Source organism: Panthera uncia, chromosome D1 (assembly GCF_023721935.1).
Source record: "Panthera uncia isolate 11264 chromosome D1, Puncia_PCG_1.0, whole genome shotgun sequence".
NCBI classification, from domain to species: domain Eukaryota; kingdom Metazoa; phylum Chordata; class Mammalia; order Carnivora; family Felidae; genus Panthera; species Panthera uncia.
Window position 1 is genome coordinate 32,049,888 of NC_064808.1, and position 17,087 is coordinate 32,066,974.

The window sequence follows — 17,087 nt, forward strand, 5'->3', positions numbered from 1 at the left end:
AACATGGTATATCAGTATGGCCATTGATGGATGTACAGGATCAAGTCTGGCTCATTTTTTATTATGTTCAACCTCAGTAAGCATCAGTTTTTTCAGCTAAAAAGTGGAGAAGGTATTAGTGACTGAGTATTAAATGAGTTACTATAAAAGTCCCAAAACAGAACCTTGTCCATAGTCTATGTCTGGTAGCACGTAGCTCTCTCCCCTGACTCTCTGCTCCCGTCTCCAGATATACATTTCTTCTGTGTCCGTCATTCACAATTCCTGACTTTTTCATCATGCCAAGCCATAACTCTCTTCCAATGAAGTCAATGTTTCCAGTACTAAGTATCTTTGAAGTGTCCCAGAAAATCCCCATTTTCAACATATGTCCAGGAAGACAAAAATCTAAGGCCAGACTTAAATATAAGTAGAGCAGGTGACTGCTTGGAGGCAGACAGTGACTTAAAAAGTGAAAGTTAGAGGTCCTCTTGCCCTAAGCCTTGTTTCCCAACCACCTACCTGCTAATTGTAAGAAATTTCCATTTAGGACAATTTTTGACATTAAACCAATGAATCTCCATTATGATCCTGTGTACATGAAGATAGATATTCATCCTCATAGTCGTAATTTATAGCTACTAGTAGTCAATGACAGCACGAATTTGTTAATTGGGTTAACCTCGAAAGCAAAGTGATTTGGAAGAAAAGGAAGGGAAGACAGGATTAGAGTCTGTGATACTCTAGAGATGGCAGAAGGTAGTCGTGGTGGTGGGCATTTTGGGGCTGATCCTCATGGGAACACATTCACTCATTCAGGTTTCACTGATCCAATAAGCCAGAATGTATGAAATACCCATTTGGGGCCTGGCAGAATCCTGGTTGAAAAAGATAGGCAAACTCTGGGCTTTCATGAAACTCATTGTCTGGTGGGGGTGACTGATATTAAACAAGCAGTTGCAATACAGCTCGGTGAGTTTTAAAATAAACCAAGTCCGGGAACTCTAGAAACATAGAAATAGAGTACCTCACCCACTTAGCCTGAGGGATTCAGGTGAAGCTTTCTGGAATATGTACCATTTAAACCGAGACCTCCGGGATGGCTCAGGATGGCTCCAGAAAACAAGAGGGAGAAAAATCTCCTCAGAAGAAAAAAACAAGATTACACAGGCCTGCAGATTAAAAAGAAAAACAAAACAAAACAAAAATGTGTGGTAGATTTAAGGTACAGAAATAATCATTTTATATAGCCCAAATACAAATCTGGGGAGAGACAAGGCTGGAGAAACAGGCAGGGATGAGAATCACATGAAACTGGTTGTGGGACAGGAAAGGGAACATGTGAGCCTTATCGAGGCAGTTGCCATTTATCCAAAATGCATGCAGGGCTACGGCAAGATTTGAAGCGAACAGTTGTATGTATCACATTTGCTTTTGTCAAGGTCCGTTTGGTTATGATATGTTGGAAGGAAGCACGAATGAAAGCAGAGGGATCATATAAGAGGTTGCTGCAGCAATCCAGTGAGAGGTGATGCTGGCCAGAGCTAGTGTGGCAGAGATCATAATGATGGTGGTGATGAGGGTGAGGGTGGGGAGGACGCCAGTGTTGATGATGGTGGTGGCGGCGGTGATGAGGCCATCTCTAGGCACTATCAGGATTTTCTGTCTCCAAACCTCTATAGCTGCATTGTCTAGTACCGTAGCCAGTGGCCACGTGCGCCTATTTAAAGGAAATAAAATTATGGGGCACCTGGGTGGCTCAGTCGGTTCAGCATCTGACTCTTGATTTCAGCTCAGGTCATGGTTTTATGGTTCCTGAGATTGAGCCCTGTGTTGGGCTCTGTGCTGACAATGTAGGACCTGCTTGGGGTTCTCTCTCTTCCTCTCTCTCTCTGACCTTCCCCTGCTCACATTCTCTCTGTCTTTCACACACACACACACACACACATGCACAATAAATAAATAAACTTTAAAAAATAAGGGAAATAAAATTAAAAATTCAACTCCTTAGTTACACTAGCCACATTATAAGGGCTTCTTGGCTATATGCAGCCTAGTGACAATCATATTAGGTAATGCAGGTATAAAACATATTTCCAATGCTGTGGAACATTCTATGGGACACCTATACTCTATAGAGTTCCTCTTATCACATTTAGAACTGCTTGACTTCCAGCTGTATTTGTACCTAGCACTACATTTTAGGACTAGTATTTAGCAAGATATAAGCGTAGACATAACACTTAGAACACAGTAGGGCCCAATAAATGTGTTTTAAATGAAACGCATCTGCCAGATATAACTCTTGTCTTCTATCAAATTACTTTTGCTTCTAGGCAAGCTCAAATTCCACTTCTGGAAACCAAGCTTCTATCTGTACTTTTTTTTTTACATTTATTTATTTATTTATTTATTTATTTTGAGAGACGGAAAGAGACAGCATGAGCAGGGGAGGGGCAGAGAGAGAGGGAGACACAGAATCTGAAGCAGGCTCCAGGCTCTGCGCTGTCAGCACAGAGCCTGATGCGGGGCTCAAACCCATGACCCGTGAGATCATGACCTGAGCTGAAGTCGGACGCTTAACCGACTGAGCCACCCAGGTGCCCCGTACCTTTACTTTTTGACAGGCTATAGCCACTTAAAATCCCATCCATTGCATCACAAGATAGTGTGTTTTGGAGCAGGGGCTTTTACTTTTTAAGTTAGGCACAAAACTTTTACTCAAATGTGTTAGGGAAGCCTCAAATACTTAGGTAATAAAGTTGTAACCTCTCTGGTTAAGTTTGGTAGAGAACTCATTTGCCCTCTTGCTCCTCCCAAATTTCTCTTTAGACAGATTTGTGAAATTTTAGGGCTGGACAGAATACAGCTTGAAAACAACTGATATAATAGAAAGAATATGCGGTTTAGGGTCACAAATTCTAACTTGCAATTACAAGCCCACTATTATTAGTTAACTACACATCCTTGAACACTTTTAACATCTCGTGTGTTTATTTTTGACCTGTAAAATAGATGTATCACTGACCCCTTATTCACAGATTTCTGTGAAGATTAGCTGACATAATGAATGTAAAAGTAGTTTGCAATCTGTAAAGTGAGATTTCAAAAGGAAATGCTGCTATTATCGCTTTTCTTGTTAGACTTCTATTCAGGAATTACAGCCAGTTACCTACTAACAGATGATCTCTTCATCAAAAACTGACATACTGCACAACTAATTCTAAGCTCTTCCAGACCTTGTTGGCTTGTGGGAACAAATGAGGTTCTAATAACAATACAATTTAATGACTCTTGCTTTGTTTGACCTGCTCACACAGGACCTCCAGATTCCCTCAAATTGTTTCTCAATTATTTGAAGGAGTCTACCAGGCATTTCTCCTCCCATGAAAAACATGGTTAGGTGTTAGAGTGACATCACAAAATGTGAGGAGTCTGGATCTCTGACTGAGAGCTGTCTGGGGAAGCTGTCCATCAAACCCAAAGCCTTTATCTTGTTAAACTGCAGAGTTTTCGGATAATTGTTACTACAACATAATCTATGACTAAAACAGAGAACTTGCCACTTGAGTTCCTCTGAGGATTATAATTCTCCAAGAATATACTCATACCCTTAGTCATTAATTCCAAAGCATAGTCTTTCTACTAAACTAGCATAGTTAGTCATAGGCCATGTTACTGTCGGTTCTCTTCTCCAACTGTTTAAAGGTCCAGGCCAATAATCCAGAAGTCTCCTTCTCTCAGAGCTAGTTCAATTTTGGAGCCATTGGTATACATTCCAGCTATCATATCTCAGCTGGGAATAAACCCACCAGAGAGACTGTAACAAAATTTGATCTCAAAAAGGTCGTATTCGAGGTCTCTATTCCTTCCTTCCTAGGAGGGTCCACATTTACTCAAATCTTCCCCAGGGATCAATTCTATATACCAAGGAGTATTAAGGGGACAAGGCTTGTCAGTCATTGTGAAGTCATATGAAATATTCCCCTTGGAGCAGGGATGAGCAAACTATAGCCGGCTGACAAAATCTGGTCAGCGTCCTATTTTTAGATGGCCCAGAAATTAAGAATGGTTTTAACATTTTTTTAAGTTTGTAAATGAATGGGGGAAAAAGGAGGAGGAGAAGAAGCAGCAACAACGGAAAGCGTAGCGGCCCACAAAGCCTGAACCATTTACTTTATCTACTCCCTGGCACATCACAGGAAAAGTCTGCTGACCTCTGCTCTACCTAACTATGAGGAATCAGTTAGGTGACACTTCCTGGGAAAAGATCTACTACAACATAATTCTTTTGTGGCCATGTTCAGAAATAGACCGTTTGAGTTTCCTTTCACCCAACTATCCTGCTAACATTGAATAGTGTATGTCTCCATGTGAATAATTTTGAAGGATTTTACGTCAGACTACCAAAAGCAGCCCATTTTTGCATGGAAATTTTTCAAAGGTAGGGTGCTTGGGTGACTCAGTAGGGGTTAAGTATCCAACTCTTGATTTTGGCTTAGGTCATGATCTCACCTTCCCAAGATTAAGCCCTGAGTCAGGCTCTGAGCTGGGCAGGAGCCTACTTAAGATTCTTTCTCTCTCTTCCTCTCTCTGCCCCTCCCCTGCTCATGCTTGCTCTCTCTCAGAAAGAAAGAAAGAAAGAAAGAAAGAAAGAAAGAAAGAAGTTCTTCACAGATAATTTTAAAACACTTTTTGGATACCCGTGTTTTAATTTTTTTCAATGAATATTTATTACTTGTTCTATTTTCAGAAAGGATTGTGTCTAGTTCTGGGTGATATGAAAAATAGGAATTCACACATGGAATTCATCTAAGGGTGAGTCTTAGGAGAAACAATTTCAGGAAGCAAGGACAATTTTTCCTGGAGAAGAGAAAACTCAGAGGAGCTGTGATAACATCTCTGAAATTTCAGAAAGATCCATCAGAAGAGAAAGGCATTTCACTTATTCTATATGAGTAAAAGGAATAGGATTAGGAGACAAGGGGTAGGTAGCCCACAGGGAACCAACCTCTGCTTATTGTAAGAAAGTCTTTCTAAAAGTCATGGAAGGCACTAAGGAATACGTTGTATAAATACTTGGCACGGAAGTCATAAAACATTTGATCATAGGATTTGGGACTATACAGAAGTTTTTGACTTTTCCTTGCACAAGCATGCAACACTGAGTATTTGAAAACACAGCTGATAGAAATTCTACATCCTCCATCTCTCTACTCAGACCATGTACTGTCTGCACATGGACAAAATTCTCACTCATTGCAAATATTTTCCTGATCATTAATTCATAGCATCTCTGGAATCAAGCTCATAGGTGCGAAATCAAGCAATCTGATTATATTCTCCCTTTGCACTGAAAGGAATTCTTCAATAGAAACTGTGTACCTGAAATGCCTCCAGTCCTATTCACACAGAATGGACGACAAGAGCAGGCATGGAGTAAAGGAGAAGGAAAGAAAGCAGAGGAAAAGCAGAGAAGGGGATGTGACATAGCCAGGGCTCTTTTCCCAGAGCTAAAATGAAATTACCAGGCAACTATGTTTTCCCTCCAGGAAAATCAACCCTGTCTTGGTTCTTTCCATTGTTTTCTGTTCCTGGGTTTTGGTTTTGTTTTTGAGGGGGGAGGGTGTTTGTGTGTGTGTATGTGTCTTTCTGATCTTTTTTATTTTTTAAATTTTCCTTGTCATGGTTACTTAAATGTGATCCAAAGAGAGCAGTAATGTGTCCAGATGGCAGAGTTAAAGCAACCTGGGGAAATTAGCTAAGCACGTTGTAGAATCAAAGACAGCTGCTTTTTTTCATATAATTAAACACTTTCAGGGAAAACCCTACAGACAAGCGCAAGGCTCAAGGGGCAGCCATTGGCCTTCTGTCTATTAGTCAGAAGCCAGACAGCATGTAAATCAGCCTCACATTCTAGGGACACAAGCAACCACTGAAATAGATTGTAAGATTGGCCTCTTTCCCTTGGCCTGAGAAGCTACTTAAGATTAAATTATAGGATGTTGAGGACACTTATTTGTCCTTGGAAGTATTCCCCTTCTCCATGACTCATTTTCATCTGAAATAAGGTTAGAACTACTGTTCCTCACCCAAGGTTCCTGTGATCCTTTAGGATTTAGTAATATACGGTAGTGACAAGAATCAGTATATTGTTTTCAATATCTCTGAAAGTTTAATGGAAATCATAAGGCCATAAAAGAAATGACTATTGACTTTGATTTTGTTTGGAATTTATCAGTGTATTAAGATCATATTGGTTATTTAAATGTGATGAAAAGCCTGGCTATTGATAACTTGAAGGGCTTTCTGAGATGTGGCTGGTGGACTAGACATTGGTAACAAAACACGGTCACCTGGGTCATGACCAAAGAGCGAAGCTCTCTGTCAAATGAAAAATAAATACATAAATAGAAGATGAAATGCATAAGAAACTCTAAATTTTCCCTCAAGACCTCACATTCTTTAGTTCGAAGTTTCTAATTTCTGTGGCCTGAATTTGTCATGATCATATTTTAAGTTGTTTATTCAAAGCTAATTTCCCAAGATAAACTTGTAAACTAATTTGTTCCCATGAAGGGGCAAATGGATGACATTTTTCTCTACAAAAGCATTACATTTTATAATTCCCCCTCCTTTGACTGCACTGACGGTACAATTTAAAGGACAAAAGAGCCTTTGGAAATGTGAACATCAGGCCTTTACGTGGCCAAGGCTTTCCCTCTTTGGGGGCACTGTTGCTGTCCTCAAGCTCACCAAGATGCTTTTTCTGTGTGCTTGTTTTTATAAAACTCTTTTTAAATAGAATCGTTTATTTTAAATCTTCTTTGTGAGTAGTGACAGTGATGGAACTGACAAGCACAGGAAAAATCTTAGCACCCACCTTCTCAAGCTACAGATGTTTTTGTGGCCGGGCCTAGTCCTTCTCTTTTCAAAATGTACTATTTTAGGTCTTCGACATCTGCCATCGGTATTATTTTGGTAATTGGTTTCCTGGCTTCTGATCTTACTATCTTACTGTGGCTGCCAGATAAATCTTTCTAAGGCATAATTCTGAAAACACTTCTTACTCAAAATCTTTCAATGGCTCCTTGTTGATTATAAAAAGAAATGAAATCTCCTTAGCCTGGGATTCAGAGCTGTGTATATTCTGGCCTTGAAATTCTTTTTAGACATTCTCTCTATTACAGTCTCCTCTACTTTCAACTCTAGAACTATAGTATACTTATCGCCTTCCATTTTACCATATATTTTCCATGTCTCCAAGCCTTTGCTCATACTGTTCCCTATGGCTGGAATATTCTTTCTTTCCACTCTTTAAAACATTTTAAAACTATTTTTTAAGGTCATCTGGGTGGCTCAGTCAGTTAAGCCTCCAACTTTGGCTCAGGTCATGATCTCATGGTTTGTTTCATGAGTTTGAGCCCCACATCGGGCTCTCTGCTGTTGGTGTGGGGAGACTGCTTTGGATTCTCCATCTCCCTCTCTTTTCCCTTCTCCTGCTCTTGCTCTCTCTTTCTATCTCTTTCTCAAAAATAAATAAACATTTCAAAAATAAATTAAAAAATTAAAATATTTTTAAATTGATTGTTGTTGCTCTTGACCACCTTCATCCATTGTAATAAAAAGAAATTATTAAATTTCTGGGTACCAGCTCAAATGTTTCACTAAGAAACATAAAATCTTTCCAGCAATTCTGCCTCTGTACTTCCATAGAATTTTGCACGTGTTTTAGTCAACCTTATGTTGTAGTATATAGACTGGTTTGTCACATTTGTAATCTTCTAGAGATCAAAAATTAAGTTCTTTCATCTTGAATCTTTGCAAGGCCTTAACAGAGTCTCTACAATAATTTAGTTGTCCCCCACAGTGATCAATTCGTAAATTACCCTCTAAAAATTATCCTGGAGAGATACAGTGACTATGCAAGAAGGGATATCTTCCTGTGACTTCAGAACTAAAAGGTAAGACTGGACATTTGATGTTTATGTTTAAAATAAATCCCCACAATCTTTATTAAAAGTTTTCCTGAGCCACCTTCACTTTACCAGCTTCCCAAGTGGTATAATCAATAATCTTTTATTTATTTATTTATTTATTTATTTTTTATTTACTAGATCGGGAGTCTGGGTGTCTGGCGGCAGCTGCTAGAAAATTACCTCTATGCCAGATACTTGCCAAGGATCCTGAGCAAAGATTCTGCCTGACTGTAAGAAAAAGCATGTTCTCAATAGAGCAAAAGTAGGTTTTATTCCACTTCTGCAGGAAGAGAGGCCTTGAATTCTGGGTAGGTCTTATCAAAGCTGCCCAGAGGTGTCATGCACAGATGAATGTCCTGAGGCAAAGCCGACACGGCCAAATACTAGCTGGGACGAGGGAAGGGAAATAAGCTGGAAAATTAAACAAAGGGTAGAGTTCAAGAAATAGATGAGACTTCGAGTCACAAGTAGGGTAAAGATTGTATTTCTTGAGCAATTGTTAATTATTTTCCCTTTGTTATTAAAAACCCAAGAATTTCTATGTGAGAACTTAACATGGTGTATAAAAATGAGCTGGAAAGGTCCCAGACAAGGGAAAACTCTTGATATTTAACTCAATTATTGCAGCCTTACTGTGGTAAAATATATGATTGCCATTAGATTTTAAGAAATATTGAAAATGGCTTGCAGACCCCTATTAATCTTTGGAGATTCCTAGGAGCCCACGATATAAGATTTGGGGGAATTGTTAGAGTAGGTCAATCCTAGTTCTTTTACCTTTATTTCTGAAACATGAGAAACTTAATATTTTTCTTCGCTTTACTTTCTCCTCCTATTGCTCTACTCACAGAAATGAAGGTCATCATTTAAAAATGCTCTGTTCCCTCTGAAGCCTGTTGTGTGCTGATGACTCAGGTCTTCTAATCCACCTTATTCCTTCAGGAAATGCAATGCTGCCAGCTGCAACTATCTGAAGATAAAGAGCTCCAGATACACGCCTCACAAAGAATTTTCTTCAAGGGAAGCTTAAAATACACACCATCACATGAGAGTCACATGACATCAGCCAAGACTTAGGCCTTTGGAGACTTCTGGAGAAAGCACTCAATGGAGTGATACCAGAGGGGCTGTTCCTGTCAGCCATGATTTACGGATTCTGCAAAATCATCTCCCTTCCCTTCTTGTCATGAATTAGCTGTGCTCAGCTGGCTGAACTTCTCTCTTTTTATTAGTTTATTTTTGTTTATTAAAAACAATACATGATGGGGCCCCTGGGTGGCTCAGTTTATTAAGTGTCTGACTTCGGTTCAGGTCATGATATCACCATTTGTTAGTTTGAGCCCTGCATCAAGCTCTTTGCTGACAGCTCAGAGCCTGGAGCCTGCTTCCGATTCTGGGTCTCCCTCTCTCTCTGCCCCTCCCCCACTCACACTCTGTCAATCTCTCTCTCAAAAATAAAATAAAAAAAATTAAAAAAATAAAAAAAATACATGGCTTACCATTGAAATAATCAAGTGAAAAGCCAATTATTCTTTTATAATCCCTTTACACCTCTAGTTTCATAGCCAGTCCCAACTTAGTACATATACTTACACATCTTTCTGTCTACATGTCCTGGAATGTGTATGCTTGTGTATTTCTCATCTACATTACATTTTTTTATTTTATTAAATATCACATTTCATGGAAATCATTACATATGAATTATCATGTCAGGTATGAGTGTTCTCTTCACAATCTTATTGTTGAATTAGAAGTAGAAATATGTTTTTGTGTCTCTTCTCCTTCTGGAGATTTGGCCCTCTGCTTAATTCCAAAGCATGGGTTGACAGTCCACTGATCCATAGCTGCAACCAGAGAACAATTTCAGGATTCATTTGTGTCTTCATTCCTCTACAATGTTCTTCAGTGAGAATTTGCCAGCCTTTGAGGTAAAGAACAACTATATAGCACCTGTCTGTCAGCAGCTGAGTATTTCAAAGGGCAAAGATAAAAGCTGATAATCTGAAACCTCTAAGCCATATGAAAAGCCAACCACTGGTTGATGGTTAACTGCAGATCATTTCTGCTATTTTCCCCTCTGTTCTTTCTTTTCTTTTTTCTATCTTTCACACATTCTTGATTTCTTCACATTTGTGTCTTTCATTTCTTGGTTATCTCTTTCCTCTGTGTATCCTTCTCTTCTAATCTATATCTTTTCTTCCTTCACTCACATTATTCTTTCCTATCCTTTCTTCCTCTCCTCTTAAACTGTTGTTTCTATAAAACTATAGCATTTTTAAAAACATGTTTGTTGTAAAGACTTAATGAAACATGCTATCGCATATTGACACAATGGAATAATATATAACCATTAAAATTTATTATGTGGAAATACATGTTTAACATATAAAAATGCATAAAATACACCATCAGATTTTTTTCATCTATAAAACAGTATCTTTGTATAGTAAAATCCCATCTTGGAAAATAATTTTATTTATATGTTGTAAAACAGTTAACAGGGTTTATCTTTGGGTAGTAATAAGATTGTGTAGTTTTATGTTACTCTGTTTCACTTTTTTGTATTTTAAATTATTTTCCTGTTTGGTATACATGGCATATCAAAATGTGTTTCCTCAGGAACTTCCAACATATATACTTCCTTTACTGAATGAAATTATTTTGCCTTTTCTAAAATTTTGGTAAGATAAATTATGCAGTCAAAAGTGCATCATAAGAGGGGACAGTTAAGTCAAAATTAGAACTGAACATCAATAAAAAATAAATTGATTTCTCAACCACTTAGAAGACTAAAGAGAAAAAGGAAAAGAATCCCATACAAGGGCAAACGGGACCTCTGCATTGAGGAGGCAAGCACCAGCAGCAAGAGACTCACTCATTGCCTCCTGGGCTTGGATGGTCCTATCTGGCCTCAGGCCCACCAGAACCAGCAGTGTCAAGCCAGATGGGACTTTGGGGCAGAGCTCTGCAAATTACATGTGTGATTTCAGTAGCTTCCTGAGGACAAAACAAAACAAAATAAATTTAAAAACATATTATATATATAATATACACTTTAAAAGGAAAATAAATTGATTTTCATTTATTTGTGGCCCTTGGTTGAATCCTTACTCCCAGGTGCCCCTCTACCCTGAGGTTCTTGCCCCTAAACTCAAAACCCAGCAGATGCAGGGAAACCATAGAAGAGTCCAACATGATGAGGCTGCCATCTTGTGGTGCCTTAGAAGGCGTTTCCACTGCCTACTTCGTTGTACTGTGACACAACACAGCTGGTTCACATTAGTCTTGTTTCAAACTATGGTCTGTGGACGATGAATACAAATTCTATTCATGTGTTAGAGCAGGATTGGGGTCTTATGTAGTCATTTTTTATGACTTTTTAAAAGAAAGGGTCATTTGAGTTAGGGCGTGTGGCCCATTTCTGGCAGTTTTTCCATTAACGTTATTCTGAATGACCTACTGTCTTCAGTTATGGGAGGCCTTCAGAAATTCACAGTGCACCTTACTGTGTGTGTTTGCTGCATTCTGAGGACTTTTCCTGGACAACCATAGAAAGGGCAGACACACACAGAAAGCTCTCTGTATATTAGCTGAACAGAGAAAATATTATAAAGAAGTCTTACAATTTCATAGTGTGCAAAAAATTTTTATCTGGAGGCTCTGCTCAAACACACATGCACACAAACACACAATTCGCCTATTCATCTTCTTTTCTAATGTTCGAGGAAAAGGCATGGTGGGCTTCAAATTGCCTTGCACCATTTTGTCAGATGTTGCAATAATTAGCATTGAAATTACTAAAAAGTCTTCAAATCTATTCCAATGTAAGCTTATCAAATATGAGAAGCACTATACATACATACCAAACATTAACCAATGCCTGAGAGTTGGAGCTTCTGGAGACAAAAAACTTTAAAGAAGTGAGTTAATCGTTCAAAGGCTCTGTTCCTGACTCACCCTCTCTCCTCCTTCTAATTCAGTTCTGGGGTCAAGACCTACCCAAGCTCACACATCATACTAAATTCTCCCTCCAAATCTCTCTTGATCCCATGTTTCTAATTCTCCCTTGCCCCTTCAACCATCTTCCTCTTTCTTTTATTTTTATTTCCTTCAGCAACTTTCCCCTTCATGTATAAATTAACTAAAACTCCCTTATCCCCCAAAATACAATGAAACAAAACAAAATAATAAACTAGTTTTGCTCAATCATGTGTTTCCTTTAAATCACCGTTCCTAGTCTTCTTTCCCTGCCAAAGCTTTCAAAGATGTAATTTACATTTCTGCCTTTCTGTGACTTTGGTGATGGGATTCAGACTTAGGCATTCAATTGGATACAGATACTAAGATGTCACCAAAAGTGAGGCAATATTTTAAGTCATCAAAAGGAAAAAGTCACCCAGGGAATAAATATAGTTTGAGAACAAAAGAGGGTTGAGATCCAATAATTATGAAATGCCTGGATATAAGGGGTGGATAAAGACAGAGGAGGCAGAAAAGGATTGATGGGGAGGGGCCAAAAGATGAAAGAACCAAGAGAGGTCAGTGTCAGTGAGTGTCAACAGCAGTACTATGAACAACAACCAAAAAAACCCAACAATAGTAATAAGTATGTTGACTGCTTTCTATATTGACCATCCATCTTATACTAACCCCTCTTTTAGGTATTTGCACCCTTTTCACTTAATTCTCACAGCATTCCTCAAGACAGATATCATTTCTTTCTTGTACAACTGAGGAGTCTGAGGCTCAGAGGATTTATATTATTTCCCAGTTTTGCAAAATGAGCTAGCAGAGACAGGAATAGAATTCAGTTCCCTTTGTAATATTTTATGTGCCCCAAATGACAATTTATATAAATATATATAGAGAGGGGCATTTCAATATGTTATATACTATCTAAAATATGTCTATATATTTTTATATAAAATGGTTTTGGTTTGGGATGTAAATTGGCCTTGGTTTTATTGTACTTCAGCAATGTGTTGATTCCCAGATGCACTACTTTGGTTCTTTTTTTTTTTTTTTTTTTAAGGTTTATTTATTTATTTTGAGAGAGAGTGGACAGGAAGACAGAGGGGCAAAGAGAGTAGGAGAGAGAGAATCCCAAGCAGAGATCCCAAGAAAGAATCTGCACTGATAGTGTCCAACCTGACACAGGGCTCAAACTCACGAACCATGAGATCATGTCCTGAGACAAAACCAAGAGTCGGACACAACTGACTGAGCCACTCTGGTTTTTCATCTTCACTTGTGTTATAAATCAAGTGTCCAAAAGGTGACAAATCCTATAGATAGTATTTTACCTTCGCAATTTACCTTCAGAGATCACATTCTTAAAACTCATTTTCATGATAATTTTGTCTTCTTAATCTTTTATTTTGAAAAAAAAATGTGCATTAGTTTTCTATTTCTGCTATAGTAAATTCCACACACTTACTGGCTTAGACAATATAAGTTTATTACTTTACAGTTCTGGAAATCAGAAGAAACGGCTCTCACTTAGGTAAAATCAATGTGTCAGCAGGGCTATATTCCTCTGGAGGCTTTAGGAAGAATCTGTCTTTCCAGCTGCTAGAAGCCATCGTAATTCCTTGGCCAGTGGGCCCTTCTTTCATCTTCAAAACCAGCAAGTTCAATCTCAGGCCTTCTCATGCTGCTATTTCTCTTTTTCTGCCTCTTCTGCTTTCCTCATCCACTTATAGGAATCCTCAGATTCGAAAGGGCCCTCTGTTGAGATCTCCCCATCTCAAATTCAGCTGATTAGCAACTAATTCCATCAGCAATATTAATGGTTCTTTGCCATGTAACCTAACATGTTTATAAATTCTGGGGATTAGAATGTGGGCATTTTTAGGAGGTCACTAGTCTGCCTACCACATGGAGCTGGGGATAGTACCCTGAGCTTCCATATTCACTGCACACCATGGCTTTTCTGTCCACATACCTACATATTATACGTGTTGATATAAATATATGTACATTATATGTGTAGATTGATATATATGTATTAAATCTACACAAATATACATATTATATATACATTACCTATGAAATGTTTGAAAATAAGTGACATTTTGACCCTTTCTATTTCAGCACATAGCTCTTAAGAACAAGGACATTCACTTAGTAACAACTTATAATTACAATAACTTATAATTAGTAAAATGCATATGAAATTAACAATAATGCATTACTATTATCTAATATTCACATTTTGCTAGTTGTTCCAAAATGTTATTCATAGCAAAAACAAAAAACCAAAAATCCAACCCATGATCACTCATTGCTGACATGTTTGAAGAGTTCAAGACAGTTATTTTACAGAGCATACTTCAATCGTGGTTTTTGAAAAAAATTTTCCTTACGTTTAGACTCCAGTGACACATTTTGGCTCAATAGCCCATAAGTGATGCTCTGTCATCTCAGCGCACTACATAGGCAGGCACATCCTATCAGGTTGTTCTGTTATTGGTGATGTTGATTCTGATGAGTTGACTAGTGGTGTTTGCCTGGTTTCTCCACTACACAGTCGCCATTTTCCCCTTCATAAGTGATTCGTAGTCTGTGGGGCACAGATGGATGCTAATCTCTATCCCGTCAAACGTTCACCTAAAGTTTTAAGAGTCTATTGCCGATCCTTGCCTGAATCAATAATTAGTAAAAGTGACTGCGAGGTAAGGATTTGTAGAAAATGTTATCAATCTTTCTACACTTATTAATTGGGATTTTGTTATAAAAATTATATAAATAGTTCCTTCAGAAATCTCCAGTGGGTACTCGTGGCCTACAGAACAAACTCCTAACCAAAGTCATGAGAACAAGTGGGGATTGCAGGGCCATAAGGATGTAATTTTCCACTTAATGCAAGTCCTCACCTGAAGAGGCTCTAGCTGACCTGTCAGTTGTTCCGTTTGCTCTAATTGCACCTTGGCTTATGTGATGAGAAGAAGGGTCCTTAAAGAGGAAAGGATTAGCATGACCTCTTACCAAGCTGGCCCTCTTGGTCATAGTGACACGAGTGAGGCCTATACCTACAGTGAGTGTGAGGAAGGGAAAAATCATAGCGCACATGCCGTATACCAGACTTCCTGAGAAGCAAGGCCTAGGGCCTATGAATCTTGAAAATCTCAGATTAACTTTTCAAACTCCTAAGAAGGAACATGAGTCTCCTGTACATAAAAAGAAAACAAATTCATTTTTTTGACAGGTCTTTATAGAGATATTTCCCCATAACCACATTCAATCACAGTTTGTAGTCACCGAACACAGACCACAGACATTCTCATCTATATTGTGTTGGAGACTCTGATTGTATTGCAAATTTGACTCTGTATTATCATCATGAAATGTTTGATTGGACAAATCAGACCATTAAAGAATCCCTGAGGTCTTCTATTTCACAGATTCTCAAACATATAGTCCTGGCTGAGTGCTTGATTACAGTGTGATCATGGCTTAATGAGTTTTTACTAATTTTATACTAACTCTCAATGATGTGCTTAGTGACCTGAACTAAGAAAATAATACAATAGTATGCTTGTCATCAAGAAATACATAACTCATAACTCATTTATAGAAAGTAAATATCTCTCTCTATCTATGTATCTATATATCTATCTAGCCATATATATATGTTTATATATATATATATATATATATATAAACAATTACACATTTGATGGGGAACAACCTCCAAGATTTAGGACCTTTGTAAAGGAACTGTGGCTTGAGTCTTAAAATTTGGATGGGATTTGAATTGGAGGAGAAGAGCAGGGAGGATATTCCAGTAATGGAAACTGAATGAACATGTAGGAAGCAGGAATGAAGGTGACATGGCTGTGGAAAAATGAGAACAATGGCTGAAGAGGAAGGTCCATGTTGGAGAGCAGAGGAAAATAATTTGTAGGAGTAAGACAGGGCTCGCCAGTGAGAGCCGTTAGAGTCCTACAAAGAAGCTTCGTCTTCATATGACACATCGTTGTTCTTGAGAAAGATAACAGGATTTTAAGAAAATTTTATTGTATGTGTTCACAGGATAGATAAAGACATGAGGTTGGGATAGTGCTTAACAGGTATCAGGAAATGCTTAGTAAAGTAGAAGTCATGATGCAAAGGCTTACAAATGTGAAGGAGAACCAGAAACAGAAAAAAATTGTTTGGAATGTTGAAGCCAGAGTGAGTTTAAGAGATTTGAGAGGAAGAATCAAAGTAGGTGAGAGGGACCTCTCAGACTAATGGCTAATGTCGATTCCTGGCCTCTAGCTGACAGTGGGTACACACAATAACTTGGCATGTCTCCAAAAAAAAAGTAAATAAGTATATGAGATAATTATTCAGTTATTCACAATTTATAGACCTTCATATTGACTACCTATTTATTATTTCAGAAGGCTTAGCAATGACTTGCAGAGCACAGTAAAAGATAATAAATTTGCCTGGGTTAAAAGTAAGTAAAAAAAATACAGAAAAAATCATAAAAGACTGGATGCAAGATGCCACCATAAATAAGGTTAATCATTCAACCTATAATGAGTCACACATTTAATATGTGTTTGAGCCAGCAATTTAGCTTTAAACTTTCTGGCAGCTAATGTTGAAAGAGAAAAAGTTGGCAATTAAACAAACCAGTGTCATCAGATAAAACCATATGGATTGCTAGATGGAATTCTAAGTAATCTTTGTTTTAAAGTTAGCAAGATAACCTCTCATTATATGTATATCAGGTGAGAATTATTTTTCTGTGCCATAAGACTGTCTCTCTGTGTTTCTCTCTTTTTCTCTACACCCTCCCCATCCCTGACATACACTCTACACAGATATGCAGAGAAAAGTACTAAAGCTAGTAGTAATTAAAAAATAGCTTGGGGCGCCTGGGTGGCTCAGTTGGTTAAGCATCCGACTTCAGCCCGGGTCACGATCTCGCGGTCCGTGAGTTGAGTCCCGCGTCGGGCTCTGCGCTGATGGCTCAGAGCCTGGAGCCTGCTTCCGATTCTGTCTCCCTCTCTCTCTGCCCCTCCCCCGTTCATGCTCTCTCTCTGTCTCAAAAACAAATAAACGTTAAAAAAAAAAAAGAATAGCTAATATCTAACATTGACCATATGAGTGAGCTTTGATGGATAATTCAAT

General features: G+C 38.2%; 1 pseudogene; it reads right to left on the bottom strand.

Annotated features, from left to right (window-relative positions):
- Positions 1 to 17,087, bottom strand: part of LOC125928970 (tigger transposable element-derived protein 1-like) — a 40,694-nt pseudogene that overhangs the window by 10,663 nt on the left and 12,944 nt on the right.